A 25,004-nucleotide genomic window follows, 5' to 3' on the forward strand; every position below is an offset into this window, starting at 1 on the left:
ATATGTGTCTATGAGATCCCCTCTCATCCTTCTAAACTCCAGTGAATACAGGCCCAGTCGATCCAGTCTCTCCTCATAGGTCAGTCCTGCCATCCCGGGAATCAGTCTGGTGAACCTTTGCTGCACTCCCTCAATAGCAAGAGTGTCCTTCCTCAGATTAGGAGACCAAAACTGAACACAATATTTCAGGCGAGGCCTCACCAGGGCCCTGTAAAACTGCAGTAAGACCTCCCTGCTCTTATACTCAAATCCCCTAGCTATGAAGGTCAACATGCCATTTGCCTTCTTCACCGCCTGCTGTACCTGCATGCCAACTTTCAATGACTGATGTACCATGACACCCAGGTCTTGTTGCACCTCCCCTTTTCCTAATCTGCTGCCATTCAGATAATATTCTGCCTTTGTGTTTTTGCCACCAAAGTGGATAACCTCACATTTATCTATATTATACTGCATCTACCATGCATTTGCTCACTTACCTAACCTGTGCAATGCAGCCTGCAGCCTCTTAGCATCCTCCTTACAGCTCACACCGCCACCCAGCTTAGTGTCATCTGCAAACTTGGAGATATTACACCCAACTTCTTCATCCAAATCATTGATGCATATTGTAAATAGCTGGGTTCCCAGCACTGAGCCCTACGGCACCCCACTAGTCACTGCCTGCCATTCTGAAAAGGACCTGTTAATCCCGACTCTGCTTCCTGACTGCCAACCAGTTCTCTATCCACGTCAGTACATTACCCCCAATACCATGTGCTTTGATTTTGCACACCAATCTCTTGTCTGGGACCTTGTCAAAAGCCTTTTCAAAGTCCAAATATACCACATCCACTAGTTCTCCCTTGTCCACTCTACTAGTTACATCCTCAAAAAATTCTAAAAGATTTGTCAAGCATGATTTCCCTTTCATAAATCCATGCTGACTTGGACCGATCCGATCATGTCACTGCTTTCCAAATGCGCTGCTATTTAATCTTTAATAATGGAATCCAACATTTTCCCCACTACTGATGTCAGGCTAACCGATCTATAATTACCTGTTTTCGCTCTTCTTTTTTAAAAAGTGATGTTACATTAGCTACCCTCCAGTCCATAGGAACTGATCCTGAGTCGATAGACTGTTGGAAACTGATAACCAATGCATCCACTATTTCTAGGGCCACTTCCTTAAGTACTGTGGGATGCAGACAATCAGGCCCCGGGGATTTATCGGCCTTCAATCCCATCAATTTCCCCAACACAATTTTCTGCCTAATAAGGATTTCCTTCAGTTCCTCCTTCTCACTAGACCCTAGGTCCCTTAGTATTTCCGGAAGCTTATTTGTGTATTCCTTCATGAAGACAGAACCAAAGTATTTGTTCAACTGGTCTGCCATATCTTTGTTCCCCATTATAAATTCACCTGAATCTGACTGCAAAGGACCTACGTTTGTCTTCACTAATCTTTTTCTTTTCACAAATCTATAGAAACTTTTGCAATCAGTTTTTATGTTCCCAGAAAGCTTCCTATCATACTCTATTTCCCCCCTCCTAATTAAACCCTTTGTCCTCCTCTGCTGGATTCTAAATTTCTCCCAGTCCTCAGGTTTGCTGCTTTTTCTGCCCAATTTATATGCCTCATCCTTGGATTGAACACTATCCCTAATTTCCCTTGTTAGCCACGGTTGAGCCACCTTCCCCGTTTTATTTTTACTCCAGACAGGGATGTACAATTGTTGAAGTTCATCCATTTCATGTACTGAAGGAGTGCTGCACTGTTGGAGGTGCTGTCATTCAAATGAGATGTTAAACCGAGATCTGATCTTTTCTCTGAGGCGAACAAAAAGATTCTTATTTGAAAAAGAGCAGCAAATTCTCCCAGTGCCTTGAACAACATTTATTTGTTACCCATCATCTTCCATACAAGTAGACATAGGTCTTCTTGGCTTGCCTGTGATAGTATTACAGCCACCTTTCATGTATGCTCCTCGAAGATGCACAAGGATATCCTGTAATAGTTACCTGATCTTTTTTTTAACAATCTGTGTGTTTCTCTCTGACCCTTTGTTTCACTCTCTTCAATTTAATAATTTCTTTATGTGACCTCTGCTGGTGTCCAGCTCGTACCATCTGGCCTCAATTACAGTAATCAGTGCCTCCACTTCACCCTGTAAGGAATTCTTGGTTCTCGAGCCACATTGCATATTGTATTGCAGCTCCGATTTTTCCACTAAGAATTAAAGTTCTCACACACAACTGGCTCTTTAAAAGTGGATAAATGTAGACCGGGAGCTGTACTGGGCATGCGTGCCCATAGTGGTCATGTCAAAAACCTCCCTTTTTTTTGCGCATATGCAGAAGGAGGCTGTCATTTACTCTACATGCCGACTGTTTGTACTATCACAAGGTGTGCCACCGAAGGGCACAGCAGTGGGAGACTTGTAGGTTACCTGTACAGGTGTGCCTGGCCTAGTATAAGAAGCAGGCCACCAGGTGTGATCCTCACTCTGGAGTTAACAAATAAAGGACTGCAGTCACTATAGTTGAAGTGCAGCACATTGCCTCATGGAGTCATTATTAGACCATCCAAGACACAACAATTGGCGACAAGATTACAGACTTTCACGCGAAAATGACTACCCTTGGTACGTTGCAGCAGTTCGCCGATGGTGATGATTGGGATGCCTTCGTGGAGAGGCTCGAACATTTCTTCACAGCAAATGACCTGGCAGGAGACGATCCGGCCACACTGGTTGATAAGCGCAGAGCTATCCTGCTAACCAGTTGTAGGCCCACCGTCTATGGCCTCATCAGGGACTTGCTGGCACCAGCGAAGACAACAACCAAGACGTACGAGGAGCTCGTAACACTGATCCATGAGCAACTCAAGCCCAAGGAGAGCATCCTCACAGCCGGACACCGGTTCTACACCCACCAACGGCCTGAAGGCCAGGAAATCGCGAAATACGTCGCAGACCTCAGGAGGCTGGCGACACCGTGTGATTTCGGCGACCACCTCAACGAAGCGCTGCGGGACATTTTTGTCATTGGAATCGGCCATGAGGGCCTTCTTCATAAGCTATTGTCGGTGGATACCACAGTCGCACTGCAGAAGGCCATCTCTGTGAGCCAGGCATTCATGACCTCGACCTGCGGTTCTAGGCAAATGACTCACTCTCAGGACTCAAACCCGGCAGGTTTAGTGCACAGTGTGGACTGTAGAACGCGAACCATTTCAGCCTCCGAGTCCCTTAACTCAGAGTCCGCTGATGGGGGGCTAATCGAGTAGCTCCATGCTGGCATTGTGGAGGGAATCACAGGGCTCACCAGTGCCGCTTTAAAGACTATGTATGCAAGGGCTGCTGCACAAAGGGCCACTTCCAGTAAATGTGTAAGAAAAATATGACTCACTGTCGATGAAGAGTCTGCAAATGGCCATGAATCCAGCGCGGATTATGAAACGATAAGCAGAGAGGCAGCTCAGCCCCACGATGAGGTATATAGCATGTTTACCTGCACCACCGAGTGTTCCCCGTTGAGGATGGAAGTCGAGATAGATGGCGTTCCAATTTTCATGGAAGTGGACACGGGGGCGAGGCAGTCAGTAATGAATCAAGAAGCCTTGAACACAAAGTTCCAGATCTGCATCTATCCCTGGCCACCAAACATGTGACCTGGCAATTGCCTTCATCATGACAATGCCCGGGTGCTCATTATGGAGTTCTCTGATGAACACCTCTCTGCCCATCTGGGGCATGACTGCTCGGTTTCCCCACAGTAGGCAATCGGCTTGAATCGAGAGTTCATCCCTTCGCCTGTGAAATGGTTTAAATTCCTCAGGGCATGCCCTGTACGTGGCTGCCCAGTCCCCATTCAGGACACATTTCTTGACTGGAGACAACAGCGGGTCTCTATTTGCCCAGACTTTAATCTGACAGGCTGTCACAGGTGAGCCTTCGCTTCCAAAAGCTTCAACATCCATGACCATCTCAGCAGCATGCTCGGTGGTGGCTAGTGGGAGCCTGCTGAGTGCATCGGCGCAGTTTTCGGTGCCCGGTCTGTGCCGAATTGTATAGTCATAGGCTGCTAATGTGAGTGTCCACCTCTGTATGCGGGCCGATGCGTTTGCATTTATGGCCTTGTTGTCGGCCAAAATGGACGTTAGGGGCTTGTGATCTGTCTCCAGCTCAAATTTCCAGCCAAACAGGTACTGGTGCATTTTCTTTACCGCATATACACATGAACCCGACACCATAGGACGACGCATCACACGTTAACACAAGTTTCTTACATGGGTCGTATAGTGTTAACAGTGTTAGAACATAACAAATTACGTGCTCTATTAATAGCCCTTTCCTGGCTGTCCCCCCAGATCCATGCGCGACCTTTGCGTAGGAACACGTTTAGCAGCTCTAGCAGCATGCTCAATTTGGGAAGAAAGTTACCAAAATAGTTCAGGAGCCCCAGGAACGAACACAGCTCCGTCGTGTTACGGGGTCTGCGTGCTCTCTGGATCGCTTCCGTCTTGGATGCAGAAGGGCTGATCCTGTCCGCTGCTACCTTCATCCCCAGGAATTGTACCTCTGGAGCTAGGAAGATGTACTTCGCCTTTTTCAGTCGCAGCCCTACCCGGTCCAGTCTGCGCAGCACCTCATCTAGTTTGTGGAGGTGTTCTTCAATATCGTAACCCGTGATGGGGATGTTGTCCTGAAAAACCACCGTCCCTGGAATCGACTTGAGGAGGCTTTCCATCTTTCGTTGGAAGATCGCGGCGACCGAGCGAATCCCGAACGGACATCTGTTGTACTCAAACAACCCCTTGTGTGTTGTGATGGTGGTCAGCTTCTTCAATCACTCACCAGCTCCTGGGTCATGTAAGCTGAGGTCAGGTCCAATTTTGAAAAAAGCTTGCCACCGGATAGCATCGCAAAGAGGTCCTCCGCTCTCGGTAGCGGGTACTGGTCTTGGAGTGACACCGGATTGATGGTGGCCTTGTAATCACCACATATCCTGACCAACCCATCCGCCTTGAGCACCGGCATGATCGGGCTCGCCCAGTCACTGAATTCAACTGGCGAGATGATGCCTTCCCTCAGCAGGCGGTCCAATTCGCCTTCTATCTTTTCCCGCATCACGTACGGCACCGCTCTGGTCTTGTGGTGTATTGGCCTGGCGTCGGCGTTTATGTGAATCACTACCTTGGCCCCCTTGAAAGTGCCGATGCCATATTGAAATAATGAGTCAAATTTGTCCAGGATCTGTGAGCATGATACTCGCTCCACAGAGGAAATTGCATTGACATCGCCCCATTTCCAGTCCATGACAGCAAGCCAACTCCTCCCCAGTAATGCGGGACCATCCCCCGGGACAACCCAGAGTGGCAACCTGTTCTCCGAATCTTTGTGGGTCACGACTACCGTGGCACTGCCTAGCACCGGAATGATCTGCTTTGTGTAAGTCCGTAGCTGTGCGTCAATAGGCAATAATTTAGGCCTCCTGGCCTTGGACGCTCACAACTTTTCGAACTGTTTGATACCCATCAGGGACTGGCTGGCACCTGTGTCTAGCTCCATTGATACTGGGATGCCATTGAGGAGCACTTTCATCATTATCGGTGGTTTCCTGGTGTATGAACTATATATGTGCTCCACATGAACTCGCTGAACTTCAGCTTCCAGCGATTTCCCCCAGCGTTCATTTCTGCAATTTCTGCAGGTATTTTGCTCATCTCTGCAAACTCCGGCTGAGTGTGTGCCTCCACGCCTCCAACATGAGCTGCTGTTGGAAACAAAAGATCCCTTGCCAGTCGATCGTCCCTGTCTGCCCCTGTGACTTTACTTGAATGCGCCATTAACAGGTGTTGATGGCCCCATTACTGGCCGCATTGTCTCTTGCAATGGTGTGAATCGCCATTCAACTTGCCATTGTCTCTGTCGAACTCCCCCTCTGGGTTCGACTACATGTTGGGGCATGCCCGATTGCCCTTGTCTGCCTGGAGAACTGTGTGCTGCTTTAACAATGTTGAATCTCTGTCCCAACCATTCCTTAACACAGTGCCTCTCGTCTGTTCTGCTAGTGGCCATGCTCACGTGGTTTAAATCCCAGTTGCTCATCGCCATTGATAGGTCCTTACTATACAGTATAAATGCACATGAGGCCCATGCTTGAGAGAAGGTCAGTCTGTGGCCTATCCTTTATTCCTTAGCACTCAAGTGATGAAGGTGTGTGGAGCTTCCCCTTTTGTACCTGAAGGTCCAGGTTCGGAGTGTCTCCCACCTAGTGGTCATTGTTCTCACAGTGTACAACTTAGGTCAGATTATACATGGGTTACAATGCTGGTTGAATACATGACAAAGAGGATCACCGCAGTCGACATCGTGGATCGAGGAAAGATGGCGCCCAAACAACGAGGTGATGCGCTGAAGAAAAAGATGGCCGCGGCCAGACCACGAGGTGCAGCGCTGATGGAGCAATACGTGGCACCAAACGGAGAAGAGGATTGGGGTAAAGAAAGCAAGGCTCTCTGAAAGGAGGCCTGCAAACCACTACACTTAAAGGGACAGTTCCACACACTGAAGCCATGTAATAGCAACAGTAAGTTAGAGACAAAATGTGTAACTGATGATCAGAGTTGTGTACATGCAATAAGCAAGGGAAAGTTGCGCGATCATGTAAAATGTGTAATTGAGGATCAGAATTGTGTACATGCAACCAGCGAGGAAAAGTCGCACGATCGCGATCGGAGCTACAGAGTATCCACCATAAGTAATGAAAAGTTGTGCGATGTAGGATTTCAACTGTACGCAGCCAATGCAGCGGGCAGACACCCATCGGGAGCATACAGGTCCAGCGAGCTACCTAATGCTGTAGTCTTTATCTCCGGGACCAGAGTTATGCACCATGGAGTGTGGCCACAAGCAGCCAATGCACACGAGCTGCAGAGCAAGTGATCTCAGGAGGGAAACGGCACCGGTATCGATACCCTGCCCCTGATCAGCTCCACCTTTCAGGCACCCGATGGCACCAACCGCCACAAGCCCGGAGAGCAAACTGTGCTAAGGCACAGCCCCCAGACCCCATCGCCACCAAGGCCATACCTGGAAATGAAGTGTCATTCGCTACAGTCCTCCCGAAGGGGACCGAGACCAGCCAGGATCCCAAACCAAACAACGCCCAGGCTAGCGAGTCAGCTGTTCCCTGTGAACTGCTAGACGACAGCCCCTCAAGGAGCAGCAGTGACCCAGGACGCAAGAAAGGACAGGGAGGTCACAGGCATCTGTGAACCTGCCTGATGCTAGGAACTACGGCAACAGCCCCAAGAGCAGCAACTTGAGCCAACTGGGTTCCCACTGCCAGCACTGGGCACCGCGCCGCCACCAGACTGCCTGGACTCCATCCAGCAGTTCTGAACTAGTTTGTCCTTACACACCGGTCACCGACCCTCAGTACGCATCGATAATGTAACTCACTAGTCTTAACGTACTGGTCTCGCAACTGAAGCACAAATGAATGCAAACGGTTTTCCTGAGCTTGAATGTATATGAACGCACTGAGCCTCCGGCATAACCTATATGTGGGAGGGGGAGAATGGAGTGGTCAGGGACACACACAGACAGCAACCACCAGCACTCTACCGCACCAACCACTCACCCAAGATTGAAATGACCCGCCAAGGGTCAACCAGATAGAGTTAAGCCCAGAGCACAGTCAATGCAGAGACGATTTGCACTAAAGGCTTGGGGGAGAGTGATGTCATGTATCCTACATGGCTACTGTTTGTACTATCACAAGGTGTACCATCTGAGGGCACAGCAGTGGGAGACTTGTAGGTTACCTGTACAGGTGTGCCTGACCGAGTATAAAAGGCAGGCCACCAGGTGTGATCCTCACTCTGGAGTTAACAAATAGAGGACTAAGGTCACTACAGTTCAAGTGCAACACATTGCCTCGTGAAGTCATTATTAGAGCATCCAAGGACACACGGGGGGCATCGTTTTTTTGACGCATACGATAGGCTCCACACCCCCAAAGCTAAAGGATAGGCTGCGTGGCGCCAATTTAAAAAAATAGAACGGGTAAACTTGCTCGTTATTTTTTTGGTGTAGCCGGGGCCAAAAAAAATGAGTGTAACTCTCACAATACACAAAAAAAATGGCATTGGGGAAAATTGAGCCCATAGTCTCCAGTATTATTACCTTTTTAGCACAACAGTTCTATGTTTCAGGGCTAGTTTTCACATTCTAAGGTATTAACTCTATTCTTTATCAGTACACTAACTCCATGGGGATGAAATTGGCTTCCTTTGCCTCCCGTTAGCACCTCCGGGGAGGGATAACATGGTACTACCGGCTCTGCGACCAGGCACGGCGAGAGTACTGATGCCCACGAACTTGCCTTGCATTTAGCGATGGTGGTAAACCCTAATGCCACGATCCCCTGTGCTCTGGAGATCGTGACGTCATCCGGTGCACAGTGCTCCGGTACCGCACCAGATGCATAATTCGGTTCCGCCTCCTGCAGCATCGCTGGATGTCAACACCAGCAGCTGCAGGAGGCGTTGTATGGTAGGCCGGCCGCTGGGGAGCAGCATTTAAAGGGAGCGCCAGTGAGGTACATGAAAAATCTTGCAGAACCCTCTGTGCATTTTATTTCCCTTTTCTTCGACCGCGATTGCTCAGCCCTGCACTCTGTTCGAGTGTTTGTGGCTGATCGTTGTGGATGGCGGCTGCTGTCGGTGAGCAGGGGTGTTGATTTATTGTCGAGCCTCCAGCAATGGTCCTTCCCTTTAAGGGAGGGAAGGAACCTCGGATCCCGGCAGCGCTGCACTGGACATTGTGCAACGCTCTGCCGCTACCACCCCTCTTGCCTGGTTTAGCGCTCCAAGGGAAGTGGTAGCGCTTGATTTAGCGCTCCACTTCCTTCCCGGAGCATTAAACCCAAAGTTCGCATCGGCTTCACTTGCACAGCGCCCGGCGATATTTTTGAACTCCTGTGAAAGTTATCGCCCCGAACGGGGCGCTGCACAATCTAAACTATCGACTTGATGTTTCATTAGTACATCAATTCTATATATTTTTTTTCAGTTTCTAAAGCATCCGCTCTAAATTTCTTTCTTATCCTGTAGGGTACTTTCACGATAAGAATACCCCCAGTATGAACCAATAATGTATTTTTGAGCATTACAGGTAAGAAAGATCTCAGATAAAATCCCTGGGAACATCTCAGTTTTACGTCTAATCCAAAAGACGGTTTAGTAATTACTTGTACCATATCATGCAGCACAAGTGTCGTAACCTTTCTTTGAACAATTTCATGTAATGTAGAATAGAATTCTAACAGCATTAATAATATTAATGAAAACTGTGGCATTTTTTGGAAAAAAGCTGTTAGTATATTTTATCTAAGTCAAGCATACTGTGCATTATTTTGAATTGTACAGAATTTGGTAACATATACTAATTGCATGACAAAAACTTAATGATATATTTTTCTATTTTTTAGACTGTTACCAATCTGAGAGTCCATTATTATCACATCCAGTACACTAGGACAAATTGAACAAGAGAAGTATGAGTATGAGTAATGTATGTTAAGTATTCAGCTTTAACAACCATTTAATACTTGCCACATTGAAAAACTAATAACATGAAAAAATTGTTTTCTTGAATTGCAGTTTCATCATCAGACATGACATCGATGAAGCAAATGAATACCTTGTTGCCTGCTGATCTGATACAGTTACATCACATGTAGCATTTCACTTGCTTAAATAAACATCATTATGGCAAAGTGAATAATACATGGATAGCCTTTTAGTTAAATGCAAACATAATTTGGAAAGAGGTTATGAGTAGGAATCTTGGAGGCCTACATACTAACAAATTTCACATGGTGTTGATCACAAGTTGAGACACTAAATAGGATAAATGCAATCAGAAAGTAGGCCTTCACTCATTTAATATATGACACGGATTTCCAGCTGTGGATTCAACCGGTGTATTTTAATACGTTAAGGAGAACCCAAGAGGTAATTTAAACTTGTGTATAATTTCCTGATATTCCTGCCTGCATATCACCGATTCATATTCATATTACAAAGTTTCCAGGCTTGCCAGATGCACAGCTGAATATTGGCCCGGAATTTGCAGCCAGCAGCAAAGCGAAGACACTCCACACAGGGATCTCGCAATCCGTGTCGAGAGCTTTGAGTTTTCTGACCTTGAATTCAATTCAACGGAAGTTAATAGGGATTCCATTTTGTGAATTGTTGTGACATCAACAGGCTGTCTAAGCAGCTAATCAAAAGGCAGAATTCTCACAGACAGCAAACAAGGAAGTGGGTAAGCCCTTAATATTCTAAAGGGGAGAAATTCCCCAGCGCCTCGATTGGGGGCAGTAACCGACTCGGGGCTGGACTACCTTCACCCGGCGCAGAAGTTCTGCTCCGACCGCAAAATTGCAGTTACCACCCATCACAGGAAGGATGCGCTCCACTTCCTGTAGGGGCGGGTTCCAGGGCGCTACTGGGGCGAGTTGGTTAGCTCTACACAGCTGCTCCCCAGTGGCGGGCGGTGCAAAAAGGGCAATTTTGACCCCAACTTTTTTAAATAGTTAGAGGGAGCAAAACAAAGGTTGGAGCTCTCACATGGGGAAAAAGCAAACCTAAAATAAAGATGCATAAACTTAAAAATGTTTTTAAAACATTTCTTAAAATGAACAAATCTCACACTGCACAAAATTAAAATTATTTTTCCAGGCTCTTAACTTTTGTTTAGCAGTCAATAAGCTGTTAAAGCCCCAATTATATCTAATCTCTTTGGATGGAACTTTTAATTTAACAGTGTACTTACTGCGGTAGAGCCGAAGTTTCCGTCTGTTTCAGTGATTTATGCGATTTCACTGATTTCTGTGGGGGTCAAGTGGAGGTGGGCACGGCACAGCCAGTTGTGGAGCTGTCATTGACAGACCCCAGCTTCGGGTTTCTGCATGTGCACCAAATCCAAAAGTTGTGGTCAGTTTCAAATTCAGGGCCAAAGTATATAAAGAGCCATACTTGGACATTGTTAGAAGCAATTAAAAAACATTTTTTTAATGTCATCATTTAAAGGACACATCCATTTTTTTCTGTAACTAATCAATCTCCCGTGGTGTTGCACATGGGGAGTCGAGACCACTTCAGACTAAGCAGAGTTAGCGGATGGGAAGATATTGAAGGCAGATGAGGAGAATAGAGGCAGTTGGAAGGTGACTAAGGAGAGACAGAGGTGAGGGAGGAGAGTAAGCGGGGAGGAAAAAAGCAAGTCAGGTAAAAGGGAGCGAAGAGGGGGGGGAAGAATGAGAGGAGAGCATAGAAGGTGAGGTGAGCAGTAGGGAGATGGAGAGAGGAGGGGAGACAAAAGAGGAGGGAGTGAAGAAAAAGTTGGATGGGGTTGAGGAGAGAGTGAGAGGAAATGATGGCAAAGACAGGGAAGGGAAAAGGAGAGGAGTGGGTCAGGAGACGAGGAAAGGAAGGCGTTGACAAGAGGGGAGTGAAGAAGAGAAGGGAGGGGAAAGAGGATAAGAGGAGAGGAGAATAGACACTGAGGAAGGTAGGGGATGGGGAGGGTAACAAGAAGGAAAGGAAGGTAGAGTGACGGCAGTGCAGCTAGCTGCTACAGGGTTATGCAAAGAGGAGAGAAATAGGAAAGAAAGGAGGAGAAGAATTAGGTAGAGGAGAGGGTAAGGGGGTGGGGATGAGTTGGGAGAGGAAAGAGGAGAGGGAGGGGTAAGGATGTAAGGTGAGGAGAGAGTGGATGGGGCAAGTGGGAGTTTAATTCAGTTTCATGGAGCTTAACTTTCATTCACGGTGCATCGTGGTGTAGTTTGTGTGGCATGAAGAATAGGAGAATAGGGGGCCAAGATGACCCCTTTTTTAAGAGCCAACAGTGTGGAAAGGAGTTACTGCTCAGTCAGGGGGGAGTGTCCGACATTTGGGACATTGCCCTCGTCACTTTTTCAGGCGGAGAAGGTGACCGCCCTGCCTGTGTTCCTGTCAGCAACCCCTTACCGCCCGGCGGTGACCCCTTATCACTCTGTGAGGGAAATTGCCCCACGGGAGCAGAGCAGGCACCAGTCGGTGCCCCCAACAGATTTCCCCATCAGGAAGTTGCTGGGCAGCGCGTACACGCTTAAAGGGGAGGGCATTCTGCCGCGGCCGCCATTTAATTTTAATTGTCGGCCGACTCTGAAGTCAGCCTGATAATGGCGACCACAGGTTCGGCTAGGCCGCCAACATGCAGCCCGTCACTCGCTCTTGGGTGCCAGACCGCTGGCCTTGCCAAAGCCCTCCCTGGTGGCCCAGTGGTGCCACTAAAGTGGCTGCAGAGCTTGCAGTGCCCCACCCCCCCGCCCTTTAACTGATGACACTGCTCGCCTTCCACCCCGCTCCCAACCTACTTCCAGCCCCGCTGCTGCCCGAAACACTGCCCCAACACAAAAAGAGGGCAAAATCACTCTTAATCACTGCCTCATCAAATGGAGCGGTAAATCATCAATTAAATCGGAATGTACACCCCATTTGGGGCAGAGGGTAATTTTGGCTCTAGATTTTTTCCGGGAGGAATATCAACAACAAAGTCCTGCTTCAGAAAAGCAGGCGCAGTGATCACAGAGTTCTGCTATAGTAGGGGCTTGTAGCAAAAGATTTCTGCCTTTGCCAAGAAGGTTGGTTATTATATGACTTTTGTTTGAAAGGAGTTTTATTAATTCTTTTTGGTATGTATTGATGCTTGGGGTCACTAGACACCAGGGGGGGGGGGGGTGGGGCAGGCACCACTGTCAGAGGTCCTCGGGCTGTATGCGTGTGTGCGGGTCCTGGTATATAAGAGTGAGCACCATGTCATGTGGGCACTTCGGGCATGAATAAAGTTGAACCAGGTTTGCACCTGAATGAGTTTACAGTAACAAGTCTTGCGAGTCATTATATACATTACATTTGGTGACGAGGTAACTTAAGAACCTTCGCATGCACAATGGGCACCATTGGAATTCTGGAGAGATTCGTGGATGGCAAGGATTGGGCGGATTTTATTGACCGCCTGGATCAGTATTTGGAGGCCAACAAAATGGAGGAAGCAGTTAGGCGCAGGACAGCTCACCATTTGTGGTCCAAAAATGTATGGCTTCTTAAAGAATCTTCTCTCACCTGCACGTCCAACGGACAAAGAGTATGGGGATATGTGCACTTTGGTGCGTGAACATCTCAAAAGAGGGGATCATCTCACGCTATCGCTTCTACACACATGTTCGTGCGGAGGGCCAGGATGTATCGGGATTCATCGCCGACCTAACACGTCTGGTTGAGCCGTGTAAGTTTGGAAACGCGTTGGAAGACATGCTGCGAGACTTTTTCATGATAGGCATCAACCATGATGTGATCCTTCAGAAATTATTGGCTGCAGATACGCTGGATTTGAGCAAGGCCATCGCGACTGCCCAGGCATACATGGTGACTGATGATAATTTAAGGCAGATATCATCGAAGAGTCAGAGCTCCACGGCAAGTACTGTAAACAAGATTGTGTCGTCATCTGGCAGAGCTGCTTATGGCAGGGCCTACTCGACTGCTTATGTGAAACCTGTAGCTGCTCAAAGTCTGCCAACTGGTACGAATCCGATTTCACCCTGTTGGCATTGTGGGTGCTATCATCGGCCTCATCAGTGTTGGTTTAAACAGTACATCTGTAAAGACTGTTCAAAAGTGGGACATCTTCAGCAAATGTGCCCACAACTGAGCAAGCGTACTGCTGCTCATCACATTGATGATGATGACCAGTCCAGTGCTGGCCCGGATATGCAACCCAAGATACCCGAGGAGGAAGTGTATTCGTTCCTGACAAAGAGCCAACCGATAATGGTCAATGTGAAGCTGAATGGTGTGCCTGTATCAATGGAGCTGGACACGGGTGCGAGTCAGTTGATAATGAGCCAAAGGACATTCGACAAGCTGTAGGACACTGAGGCTGTGAAGCCTAAGCTGAGTCCAGTCAATGCCAAGTTGTGTACTTACACTAAGGAGCTCATACCGGTGATTGGCAGTGCAGTAATCAAGGTGTCATATGATGGCGTGGTTCACGATTTACCGTCGTCCCGGGCAATGGTCCACCGCTGTTCGGCAGGAATTGGCTCGAGAAAATCAAGTCGAACTGGAATGATATCAAAGCATTGTCCTCGGTGGATGACACTTCATGTGCTCAAGTGCTGAAGAAGTTTCTTTCTTTGTTTGAACCGGGCATTGGCAATTTTACTGGAGCCAAGGTGCAGATTCACCTGGATTCTGAGGCAAGATCTGTCTAACATAAAGCTCGGTCTGTTCTGTACATGATGAGGGAGAAGGTCGAAATTGAGCTTGACAGACTCCAACGTGAAGGGGTCATATCACCTGTCGAATTTAATGAATGAGCCAGTCCTATCGTTCCAGTGTTAAATAATGATGGCACTGTCAGGATCTGTGGAGACTACAACGTTACGATTAACTGATTTTTGAATCAGGATCAGTATCTGCTACCGAAGGCTGATGACCTGTTCACCATGCTAGCTGGTGGAAAGTCGTTCACTGAACTGGATCTGAAGTCGGCCTATATGACACAGGAGCTTGTTGACACTTCAAAGAAACTCACCTGCATCAACACCTATAAAGGACTGTTTGTCTGCAACAGGTGTCTTTTTGGAATCCGTTCAGCTGCAGCCATATTTCAGAGGAACATGGAGAGTCTACTGAAGTCCGTTCCTAGACTGTCGTGTTTCAAGATGACATTCTGATCACAGGTCGCGACACTGCTGAACATCTGAACAATCTTGAAGAAGTCCTACATTGTCTGGACAAAGTGGGACTCAGGCTGGAACGTTCGAAGTGTGTCTTCATGGCACCGGAAGTTGAATTTCTAGGGAGGAAAATTGCTGCTGATGGCATCAGGCCGACTGATTTGAAAACCAAGGCTATCAAAAATGCACCCAGACCTCAAAATGTGACTGAGTTGCATTAATTCCTTGGGCTACTCAACTACTTTGGTCATTTCTTACCCAGATTGAGCACTTTATTAGAGCCACTGCACATGCTGCTCAGAAAAAGTGACAACTGGGTCTGGGGTTTATCTCAAGATAGAGCTTTTGAGAAAGACAAGAATCTGCTCTGTTCGAACAAGCTGCTTGTTCACTATGATCCGTGTAAGCATCCTGTATTGGCCTGTGATGCTTCACCATAAGGGGTTGGCTGTGTGCTCCAACAAGCAAATGAGTCGGGTAAGCTACAACCTGTTGCGTATGCTTCGAAAAGTTTGACAAAGGCGGAAAGAGCTTACAGCATGGTCGAAAAAGAAGCTTTGGCCTGTGTGTATGGGGTCAAAAAAATGCATTAGTACCTGTTTGGTCTTCGTTTTGAACTTGAAACGGATCACAAGCCAGTCATTTCATTGTTTTCGGAAAACAAAGGTATCAATACCAATGCATTGTCCCGTATCCAGAGATGGGCGTTAATATTGTCTACCTATGATTACGTTATTTGTCATAGACCTGGCACTGAGAATTGAGCCGATGCACTGAGTCATCTGCTGTTGCCCACCCCTGAAGTGGAGACGCCTCAACCTGCAGATCTACTGTTAGTAATGGATGCTTTTGAGAGTGAAGGAACTCCTGTCACTGCTCAACAAGTGAGGATCTGGACCAGCCATGACCCTATTTTATCGGTTGTGAAACGTGTGTCCTCAGGGGTGATTGGTCTGCAATACCTATGGAAATGTGTAATGAGACCAAACCTTACAACCATCGCAAAGATGAACTATTCAGTCAGATTGTCTACTGTAGAGCAATCATTATGCCTAACAAAGGCAGAGAAAAATTTGTACGTGACCTACATAGCACTCATCCTGGTATCGTCATGATGAAAGCCATTGCCAGGGCTCATGCTTTGTGGCCTGGAATTGACTCTGATCTGGAATCATGTGTGCATCAGTGCAATACTTGCATGCAGCGAAGTAAAGTACCAGCGGAATCTCCACTGAGTCTTTGGTCATGGCCATCTAAACCATGGTCGAGGATACACATCGATTTTGCGGGCCCTTTCCTGGGAAAGATGTTTTTTGTTGTGGTGGATGCATATTCAAAGTGGATAGAGTGTGTCATTATGTCATCCAGCACGTCTACAGCTACCATTGAGAGTCTTTGTATCATGTTTTTTACTCGTGGTTTGCCTGACATTGTTGTGAACGATAACGGATCTTGCTTCACAAGTCTTGAGTTTCAAGAATTCATGAAACTCAATGGTATCAGACATGGAAGGTCAGACATAATGGACTTGCTAGCAAAATTAAAGACCATGTCTGTGACTTCGGCAGTGCTCTGGGGGCGGGTCGACCGGGAAATTGACAACGTTTGACAGCAGGTCGGGACCCTGTGCCTGTCCCACATGTCGGGTCTGCCTGCGCTGATGCACTTGAGACACTTGACGCTGAGTAGCGCCCTTTGGCAAGGTGCTTGAGACAATTATTGGCATATTTAGAAGCCCTTAACAGTGGTACTTTACTCACCTTTTGACGTTAACAGCTCGCACACAGATTTCACGTTGCTCCTGGACCCCGTTTGTTCATCTGAGGCAGAGGTTGAGTGGCCATTGAAGCACATGATTGGTGACAGCATTAAAACTTGGATAAAACCTCACAATTTACACCTGTACACTTTCCAAACCCAGAGACACTTTGGTTTCTCCCTTTGGAAGACAGATTGTTCTTAATGCAGGTTGTAAGTCTTTGTAGCAAACTCTGTATCCAGTGTCACCTCATTGGAACAACCTCTGTCACCATTGATGGATCGCTTCTGTCATCTCATCTTCAACTGGTATCTACTCCATCAGGATGGAAACTGTAAGAGCGAAAAACCTTAATTAGAGGTAAAGTAATTCGGTGTAATTAAAATACAAAGTAAGAAAGGCAGAGAAAGGTTTAAAATGCATTCATGGTAGAAAAGCTGAATTAGACAGAAACACCAAGGTCAGAGAAATTCTCTTAGGAAATAAGAACACCCACAAGATTTACGTAGACAGCTCACAGAAATAATGGGAGGAGGCCACGATGTTCCAGCCACATGAGATAACAGGGACAATGTCTCTTTTCAGCAGAGGGTAGCCATATGTCTGCCAAGGACATGAGTCTGGGAATTAGCCTGGGAAGACGTTTCCAGAAATGTAACACATCATCTGTCAGGGGCTTTTCCCTAGCAACAGTCGCCAGAACTGAATGTACCAATAGAATCATTAGAAATTACTGTAACCAATAAAATTTATGTAACTGTACCACCCAATGAAATTGCTGTAATCTGTATTAACCAATGGAACACTACCCTGCGTAGTTCCACCATTTTGACTGTATCTGAACTGTATAAGAATGTAACTGCATAGCTTGTCCCATGAGAGAGGTGTTGAGAGCACTCAGTAACGGTACTGATGAGGCCGGATCTCCCTTGATTAATCAGGTTTTAATAAACAACTCTTTTCTCTATAAAAGACCTTTCCTGTGAATGTTATATTTTTAATACTCCACAACAGAAACCAATTCCACCCTGTCACCTTGGCTCTCAAAATCTGACCACGATGAACCCCACCACCAGCATCACCAGCAGCACCAACAACAACACCAAACTTCGCTGCAATCACCTGATACTGCACAGGACAGAGGGCATCAGTACCCGACCACATTGCTGCCCGGGATGCCAGGGATGGCCTAACCATGATCACATTTACTTCACTTGATGCTGCACACCCTGGCTTGCAACATGAAGCGCCAGGTTGGCACCACACCAACACCATGAAGCATTCCTACAATATCCAAGCCATTCCTTTCACACTCATCACCATTGCGGGGGTTACTGTTATATCTCACCATTCACTGCAACTCACTACGCCAAAGGTGCACACAAATCTGTCCAAGAAGGCAAAGTGTTAAAAATGTAGATTTCAATGTTTGACTGCACATTAACAGAAACTTTACATGAAGATTGGCAAAAAGACACAAGTGCCTACCCTTGTGTGTTAGTTTGTCTGTTTGCGTGAGGGTGAGGGGTGACTAGTGAGATGGGGATGTGACAATGAAGATAGAGAGGGATGGGTGGAGGTCCAAGTTAAGTTGGTGTGAGTAAGGATGTGCAGGCATAGGGTAGGGATGGCAGAGTGATGGGGATGAGGATGAGGTTGAGTGTGGCTTTGCAGTAACGTTTCGTGATCTACTAAGATCATTGAAAGGTTTGCGCCACTGCAGCCTGGTCCTCCTGTCGGCATCCCTACTTGTGCCCTTCTCTGCAATATGCAACCAGGCTGCATTGGTCTCCTGGGGAGGTCTCTTCCGTCCAGTGGAAGGGAAGAGAACCTCCCTGCGTGCTCTGACTCCCTCCATAAGCATATGGAGGTTGACGTGGGAGAGCCTGCGTGCAACTCTATACCTCTGTGCAGTGTTTGCAGCACCTCAGTGTTGTTGCACACTGACAGCACAGCTGTCAAAATTAATTTGTGCATGGTCCCTTTAAGGAAACGGCTGATGATGTGTCATCAATTGATGTCATCAAACCTGCTTCCTTTTAATTGACAGAATCTCGCTGAGCGGGCTTAACAAGCCCCATCAGAGGAAAGTCGTGTGGGAGGCCGGGATGGAGACAGCAGCGGGATCGGGACCCACCACCGATGTCGCCAACCCGGTCCCGCCGAGGTAGGCGAAATCGCGGCCCATGAGTTTAAAAGGGGCAGCTGAGATACAAAATTAGCTAAGGGACAGAAAGCAGAGTGTATTGGTGAATGGTTGTTTTTCAGACTGCAGGGAAGTATACAGTGGTGTCCCCCAGGGCTCAGTATTCAGACCACTGCTCCTTTAATAATAATGACCCAGACTTTGGTATACAGGACATAGTTTCAAAGGTCGCAGATGACATGAAACTTGGAAATTTAATAAACAATGAGGAGGATCATAACACACTTCAGGAGGACAGACAGACTGCTGAATGGGAAGACACATGGCAGATGAAATTTAACACAGAGAAGTGTGAATTGAAGCAACCCGCATCTTTTAATGTGGGTTCGGGAGGAGCTCTCCTACTCCTGGCTCCATATTGAGGAAAGTATGGGGCCTTCCTGCCTCTTCGTACTGTGAGTTCAGCATATGGGCGAGTGAAGGTCTGGGGCATTCAAAAATCTGAAACAGGTCTTTAGGACCCGCTGGAACCTAATGTGTGTAAATGATTCTGCCGTTAAAATGTTCTTGACGTGTACTCCTGCCACGAGCCCATCTACCTTAAATAATATGGTGGGTGGCACGCTTCCAGCTGGAAATGTGCGTGCACTTCCTGCCAACCATATTGGAGGCTTTGGAGCAATGTTCCCCCAAATTATTTTTGGGTGTGCGGTCCCTTTTAACGGACTGTGTGACCCATTCAAAATTCTGTGCATGCGTGAAATGTCCCATTGAAAAGCCAGTGATCAGTCTGCGCGGGACCTCCAGACAACCACGCGGCTGCACAGCTATACGGGAATATTGCTTAGGAGGCTGTTAAGCGCCAGAAAAATAGGTGCTGCATGGCTGAATATTTAGGCAGTAACTCTGATTTGCAAGAGAGGCCTTGACAATGATGTGCTCCAAGCATGTTCGTAGATAACCTCTAGTTGACATTCACTGTAGGGCAGACATTGTTAACAGCAGTAAGGTCAGCTCTGACCTTAAATCTACCTCCATCTCATTTCAAGCTGTCGTATGGGGAAGTTGCTCACAAGCCACCCTCCTCACAACCATCTCATGCTGCACAACTTGTGTTCCACCAGCCATCAGACCAGGAGTCAGGTGCTGGGCTGTTCCATTTCTTTCTTGCCAGTAGGCTCCATTTTATGTCTCCATATTGGATTTCCTTTTACTTTGTTTTTTCCGGCCACTTCTTTCCCCTTTCTTCCTTCAGCCTTGGTAAACGCTGCCAACCGATGTAACTACATTTTGAGCTTTTCCATAGGTTCTAAGAATTTTTGGCCCACATGGAGTCACTTACTTTTAACTGCTCACATCTCTATAAGATTTTACCTAAAATGCAATTTCCTGGTTTCCCCATTATGCTAGCTCCCTATACAAGGCCAAAGCTGCACACATATGAATCTTTCTGCAAATGAGCTGACCACAGAAAATGACATGTAATCTGCTCAATACATTCTTGGTTAGCCTTGCACTTGTTTCTCGATTGAAAAAAGTGTGCAGAAATCCATTGTGGCGGATTTGCACTTACTTTGCGCATTGCATGCAATTCCAGGGATAGGGAATTAGATGTGCCCATCTGAAACATGTGACAGCTTGATTTAGATATTAGCTCCCGTTTTAACTGGGGGTGAAGGGCAAGCATGGGGCCAACAGGGTGAGTGTTAGGCTTGCTGGCGTGAGGTACAGACCATTTTAACTTCTCAGCCTCATTTAAATCACCAGGCCCAACTCCCACCTGAATCGAGCATCAGTGATGATGGACATGTGGGAGTTCAGTGAGCGGGGAAGGAGGCCATGGCTGGGGACCCTTGGAAACGGTCCCCAGCAGTCAGGTGGTGGGAGGGGTAGACGGTGGGGGGAGGGAAGCCCAGGATTCCTTGTGTATTCAGGAGGAGCACTCCTGTTTCTCCTAGCCCATAAGAAACCCTTTAAAATAAATCACACCTTTTTGGCCCTCTTATAAGTCCTATGCTCCCTCACACCCAAATCGCCTAACAAGGCTGGCACCAGGTACTAAATGGTAGAATATACTCAAACCATGTAATGAGCTCCTGTGTAATACCAGAATATGCACAGGCCGAGTAACGGACTGTTGTACAACAACAGAATATACACAGACAGGTGAACGGGCTTCTGTGTAATGCCAGAATATAGAGATAGAATAACGGGATCCTGTATAGAAACATAGAAACATAGAAACTAGGTGCAGGAGTAGGCCAGGTCTTCAGCATGCTTTGAGCCAGTTGTTTAAAAAAGTTGCACCCAGTTTTATTGCTACCATCAATGAGTTTTTCAATGATAAGTCTCTTATCTGAGGATCAACAGTTTCTTCTTTTTTGAACAGGCACCATTTTGAGATAAGACATGGTGTTATGAACATTTTTTTAATACGTTCATGGGATGTGGACATCAATGGCAAGGTCAGCATTTATTGCCCTTGAGAAGGTGGTGGTGAACTACTTTCTTGAACCGCTGCACTCCGTGTGTTGAAGGTACTCCCACAGTGATGTTAGGGAGGAAATTCCAGGATTTTGACCCAGCAACGATGAAGGAACGATATTCCAAGTCAGGAATTTGTGTGACTTGGAGGGGAACTTGGATGTGATAGTGTTCCCATGTGTTTGCTGCCCTTAGCCTTCTAGGTGGTAGAGGTCACAGGTTTGGAAGGTGCTGCCGAAGAAGCTTTGGTGAGTTGCTGCAGTACATCTTGTAGATGGTACACACTGCAGCCACGGTGCACGGTGGTGGAGGGAGTGAATGTTGAAGCTGGTGGATGAGGTGCCAATCAAGCAAGCTGCTTTGTCCTGGATGGTATTGAGCTTCTTGAGTGTTGCTGGAGCTACACTCATCCAGGCATGTGGAGAGTATTCCATCACACTCCTGACTTGTGCCTTGTAGATGGTGGAAAGGCTTTGGGAACTCAGGAGTTGAGACACTCGCCGCAGAATACACGGTCTCTGACCTGCTCTTGTAGCCACAGTATTTATGTGTCTGGTCCAGTTAGTTTTTTGGTCAATAATGACCCTCTGCCCCAGAATGTTTATGGTGGGAGATTTGGCGATGGTAATTCCATTGAATGTCAATAAGAGCTGGCATGGACTGGTTGGGCCAAATGGCCTGTTTGTGCTGTATATCCTATGTAATAAGCGGGCACTTATGTGATGCAAATGTTACTTGCCACTTATCAGTCCATGCCTGAATGTCGTCTAGCTCTTCCTGCATGTTGACCAGACTGCTTCATTATCTGAGGAGCTGCAAGTGGAACTGAATACTGTAATCAGCGAACATCCCCACTTCTGACATTATGATGGAGATGAAGCAGCTGATGATGGTTGGGCCTAGGATACTTACCTGAGGAACTCCTGCAGCGATGTCCTGGGGCTGAGATGATTGGCCTGCAATGACCACAACCTTTGTGCTAGGTATGACTCAAGCCAGTGGACAGTTTGTCCCCTGATTCCCATTGACTTCAATTTTACTAGTGCGGCTTGATGACCAGTATCAATTTGATTGAAATAAATAACTTGCATTTATAAAGTACCTTTAACATCCTCTGGGCATCCTAAAACACTTCACAGCCAATAAAGTACAACTGAAATGTAATCAATGCTGCAATGTTGGCCAACATGGCAGCCACTTTGCAAGCAACAAGGAAGGTCACATAAACAGGAATGAGAAAAATAAAATAATCTGGTGATATTGGTTGAGGGATAGATATTGGCCAGGACAAAACACGAATAGAAGGATATTCTGATAGGGTTAGATGAAGTAGAGTGGAAGGATGTTCCTGCAGAGCATAAACATCAGCATGGATCAATTGGGCCAAGTGGCCTGTTTTTGTGTTTTATATTTTAGGTGGGAGAAATTGGGTGCATTTGCGGCAGCCATCCGCGGGGGAGGGGGCGCTAACAGGGCGCAAATGACTGCGACTGGGTACGACGTCACTAACGAATCCTGCTAAATTCAGCGGGAGTTTAACGGCGATACAGCATTGCGCCCCGATCTCCTGCACCCAGAGATCATGACATCATCACCGTGCACATTGCCCCATTCGTGCCCTGACCCCTAAATTGGGTTTGGCCCCTGAAGCAGCGAGGGGCAATAACAGCGACTGCTTCAGTGTCGCGCGCCGGGCGGCTAGTAGCTACTGGGGCAAAACTTAAAGGGAGGGGGCCGGCTGCCTTAAAAAAATATATATAATAGATAAATGCAGTTTATTTTGCACAAGTAAATAGCTCCTTGAATGTTGCTTGCCTTGGTGGTGATCCAAAGGAAAGGCGCAGGATTTAGAGACAAACTCTAAACTTCTTTGAAGTGGAACTCCTTATAGTATGGTTTGTTTGAGCATCCTGAAAATTCTGACAAGTTCTGTCACGAGAGACAACAAAAGAACTAAACTCCATCGTCCAAGGGTGACGTGCAGCTGGATATGAAACTGGATTTTTTAGAAAGTAGGAAACATCCCACTTTGTGAAATGAATAGACCTAGATTTTCCCTTGCAGTGGGATTCCAGGTGGGAGTTCGTTGGTGTAGGATATCTGTGCATAGGTGTGCACCCACCTGACCCCAGCAGTTCTTCCAATATCAAGCTTATTGCGAATTTGAATGTTGGTGATGTATTAGAGGCCACTAGATCACCTTGCATGGGCAAAGGAATTTATTTTTTTACATTATTTTAAATCTCACACATTGCCAAGTGCAAATCATCTCTCTAATGGATTGTAGCAGACAATGCAGGCCTTTTATTTGCAAACCCTTATTTTGGCCTCCTTAACACTGCTGCACTCCTGGCAGCATTGCTAAGATGTTAATGATTGGAAATAAATCAGCTGACATGGGTGGGCATAGTCAAGATCTACCATTGCTGTGTGCAGAAAATCTCAGTAATGGTAACATTAGGAAAGCAGTGGAACAGCTCATCACAAACTTTCATTCACCATAATATGTCAAAATAGGTAGGGTGGAGTGGGGGGGGGGAGCGGGGGAGGAGAAAATCTGGGCCTAAACCTTTGAAAATGACCGAGAAGTTATGGTAGACCTTTGGTGTTGAACCAATGTGGAAAAGCAAACAAATCATAGAATGATACAGCAGAGAAGGAGGCCATTTGGCCCATTGTGCCTGTGCAGCTCTTTGGTAGATCTAGCCAATTAATCCCACTCCCCTGCTCTTTCCACATTGCCATGTAAATTTTCTCCTTCAAGTATTTATCCAATTCTCTTTTGAATGTTACCATTGAATCTGCTTCCACCACCCTTACAGGCAGTGCATTCCAGATCACAACAACTCGCTGTGTTTAAAAAAATATTTCCTCATGTTGCTTCTGATTCTTTTGCCAATTACCTTAAATATGTGTCTTCCGGTTACCGACCTATCTGCCATTGGAAACAGTTTCTCTTTATTTACTTTATCAAAAACATTCATGATTTTCAACACCTCTGCCAAATTTTCTCTTAACCTTCTCTGCTCTAAAGAAAATAACCCCAGTCTTTCCACATAACTGAAGTCCTTTATCTCTGGTACCATTCTAGTAAATTACTTCTGCACCCTTTCCAAGGCCTGACATACTTCCTGAAGTGTGGTGCCCTGAACCGAACACAGTACTGCAGCCAAGGCCTAACCAGTGTTTTATAAAGGTTTAGCATTACTTCCTTGCTTTTGTAATCTGTTCCTCTGTTAATAAAACCAAGGATCCCATCTGCTTTTTTAACAGCCTTCTCAACTTGACCTGACACCTTCAAAGTTTGTGTACATGCATCCCCTGGTCTCTCTTCCTGTACCCCCTTAAAAATTCTGCCATTTAATTCATATTGTCTTTCTTCATTCTTCCCACCAAAATATATCACTTCACACTTCTTTGTGTGAAATTTCATCTGCCATGTGTCTGCCCATTTTGCCAGATTCTCTGTGTCCTCCTATAGTTTGTTGCTAACCTCATTGTTTATTATATTTCTGAGTTTCACAGAATAATAGAAGTTTACGGCACAGAAGGAGGCTGTTTGGCCCATCGTGTCTGTGCCGGCCAAAATAGAACTATTCAGCCTGTCATGCATTCAACTATCATTGTAACTATCATGTATAAGCTGACCTAAGTTATACACCTTGAGAACATTGACCACAAGGGGGTGAACTTGTGGGAGACACTCCTAACCTGGACTTTCAGGTATAAAAGGGGAATCTCCACCCACCTTCTTCACTTGAGGTCTTGGTAATAAAGGTGACTGGTCACAGAGTGACCTTCTCTCAAGTATGGGCCTCGTGTGCATTTATA

The sequence above is a fragment of the Pristiophorus japonicus genome, unplaced genomic scaffold (assembly GCF_044704955.1).
Source record: "Pristiophorus japonicus isolate sPriJap1 unplaced genomic scaffold, sPriJap1.hap1 HAP1_SCAFFOLD_242, whole genome shotgun sequence".
NCBI lineage: Eukaryota > Metazoa > Chordata > Chondrichthyes > Pristiophoridae > Pristiophorus > Pristiophorus japonicus.